A 3,299-nucleotide genomic window follows, 5' to 3' on the forward strand; every position below is an offset into this window, starting at 1 on the left:
AAAATTGAGACATGGTAAAGGTCATATTAAAGTGACATTCAGGGGGAGATGATCTCACGTGGTGTCCTTTTGCAGGAGATGACACAGTCAGTTTCTCTCATAGGAGAGATATTATTGCGCCAATTAGCATTTTGGACATGGTGCTCATTTACATTAATTTCAAGTACATCAATCTGTGGGCCGACCTCTCTCAGAAGTGATTTAAAAGCTCTTTGTTGCCTTTCTTAGAACAATGCCTCCCTTTTCCTACACTGTACTCACACAGCAACATCAAAGCCAAAGGCTACCGTGGCTACAAATACATTTTGATAATATTTATTCAGGGAGCTAACAAAATAGTCACCTGGACAAGCACTACCACATGCGCATATTACTCACACGCCGCCTAAGACTCCAGCTGAGGAAGCTAATGTGATTTGCCCATGCGTAAAATAAGAGAGAACAAGAAGGAAACACAGAAAAGGGCAAGCAGGGGGCAGGTTATTCAGACAGAACGCACACCCTTAGACACAAATCGACAAAACTAATTAAGGCTGTTCATCTGACCTGCTCTCCAAAACTAGAAAACTGATCACTTCTTCAAAATGATCATGATTACAGTTTAGCTGTATAAAAATATAAAAGAACTTTATTTTTGAGGGCCAATCAATAACAAACTCCTTAATTGACAGGGGTATCCTTGGTACATGTAGTGTATCAGCTTCAAATCATGAGTCACAAAATTGTTCCCCCAAAGAAACAAAAGAAGCAATTTCTATTACACAAAACTATGTTGATCTTTTTTCTTGTGATAAACTGGATACTTTCATCTCATCAGTCCCCTAAAAGTGCTTCAAGTTGTAAAAATCTGCTAACAATAAACCATTCTTAATTGCTAATAACTCGCCAACACTACCGCCATAATGTCTGATGGGGGGGGGGCGCAAGTACACATTGCTTTGTTTTATGGGGTCAAAAGCCAAAAGGGTAGGGAACCACTGTGTTAGACCACAGACCAGCATTTGATTTGTGTTTGCACTCTACTGTTAGTGGATATGAAAGTGGACAGTGCTATCATCAGCCTGAAATGTCATATTTTGGGGATATATTTTGTGGCATATATAAACATTTGACCTTCATTACTTATACTAAATAAAATACAACAGAGATTAAACTATTCCTGGCCACTGTAACTTTTACTGTCCTGTTTTCTTTTTCTTTGTTTCTATTTAACTTTTTTATATTTCCCTGTTGCTTTTATGTTTTATGTAAAGCACTTTGAATTACCTTGTTGTTGAAATGTGCTATACAAATAAACTTGCCTTGCCTTTTTGAGGAACATCTCAGCACACCAGTCCCACAGGTACTAATTTATCATTTTGCAATAGCAGGGTTTGAACTAGTCCATTACCAGTCTTACCACAATGTACTGCCATGTGTAGTCCTGATTCTGACAAGGTTGGAAATAACCATTTTAATTTATTTTATTATTTGTCCCAAGTGGGAAATTTTATGCTTACGGGCAGCCATGTCAAAGACAGAATATGTTATTTGTCAGTGCGGCTACCTAGAGAGGACCCATGTGTGAATGTAATTCTCAATCAAGCCACTTCCTGTTCTTCACTATAGCGCGTGTTTAGTTGTGAAGTTATGGTAACACGTGCTAATTACATTATAATTATAATGACAGACCAGGACTGACTGGTGGGTCATTTGCCATAATAAGCAAAACAGTGGGTCCAGTGAGATTTTAAAGCTGTAAACTCCAGCTATCCATAAATAAACACACACCCTAGAAGCTAAGTTAAGAGTGAAGGCTAGGTTATTGTTGGCAGACCAGCTAAGCTAATGTCCGTAACGTTAACTGAGTTTTGGGGAAGACTTCTGTTTTATTGATAAATAAACTCGGTGCAGTTCATATCTGTTGTTAACATGTAGTTCAACACTTCCACAAGGCCTACTAGCAACAAAATAAAAATCCACGGAGTGCTGTTGGTATACATACCGATGAGAATCGTTCAAATCCCAACATCCCAGCTAGTCAGCTGCCGCGAGCTCAGTATCGATAAACTCAGACTCTGTTAAACTGGCGAGACTAGACAACGTTGCAGCGGCACGTGCCGCCGGCTAAGCTAACACTTGTTTGCAGCAGTTGAACTCTACAAAGTTCAGGATTAAACCTCACGTTTGTGTACATCAGCTCTTGTTTCATGGAGCTGCCGAGCAAGCTAACCGTTAGCATGGACCAACTTCCAAGCAAACGTTACTTGACCTAGCTTGCTGTTTAGCGGGCTAACCTTAGCAAACTAAGTTAGCGTTAGCTCTCGGGCTAAATTTAAAACATTAACACTTGAGACACCAACCTGCAGACTGTTGCACCCATGAAATTCAAATTTTATCGCTTCCTATGACATCCAAGCGAACAAGTACATTAAGTTACAATCTACACAAGCCAATTTTCCCTTTTCCCCTTAGGAACGACTAGTTAGCCAAGTTGGCTAACATTACCGTCGCTAGTTCTCCTGTTAACTGCATCGTGCAGAAAAGAATCGTGGCGACTCTAAATGTAGCCCCCTGTACTTGTGTTAGCTTACTAACATCGGGTGCATGCTAGCTGAACTTGCTCGACAACTGATACAGACAACAATATATATACTGAATGAGGGATTCGTTACTAACATTGTGTGTCTCCGAGGTTTACATTTCAGCTGCAGAGCACAGATACAAGCGCCGCGCTTAGCAACCCAGCAGTTTAATTGTAGTTAGTAACCACTTAGCAGCCCCGGCTAGCCGCAGCAGCCCAACATTAGCTAGCCAAGCTAGCTGATTGTTCCGCGCATAACTTTGGCGATGTATTTGTGTACTTCCAACAATGCCGGTCATAGACATTTTTGGTGGGCTAACAAATTCAGTTTTTGTCATTTGCTACACTACAAGCAGCGGACTGGACGTACACTTCTAAATAGCGTTTATAGCTCAAGAATTACACATACCTCACTTCCGTAAATTTGCTGCACGTTCGGCCGCAGCCATGTTTTCAATCCAGTCAACTAGTCGGGGTGTGTGAGCCGTTTCAACCGCGCTCGCCAAAATGCAACACTATACTGTACATTTTTGCCCCTGCCAAGAGTGCAGTCGGCCACACACCCTTCGGGTCACCTCGCTTAATTGATGACTGTTTTAATACCTTTTTTGTGATGGACAGTAGACACAGCATAGTTGACTTTTCTTGTCTAATTTACTCCTCGTTTCTCATCTAACCACTCCACTTCTCATAAATCAGCAAAGGATGGCAAAATCAAGGTGACCACAACGATCAG

The sequence above is a fragment of the Micropterus salmoides genome, unplaced genomic scaffold (genome assembly GCF_014851395.1).
Source record: "Micropterus salmoides isolate LMB-PRFRI ecotype aquatic unplaced genomic scaffold, ASM1485139v1 Ms_hic_scaffold_14, whole genome shotgun sequence".
Taxonomy (NCBI): Eukaryota; Metazoa; Chordata; class Actinopteri; order Centrarchiformes; family Centrarchidae; genus Micropterus; species Micropterus salmoides.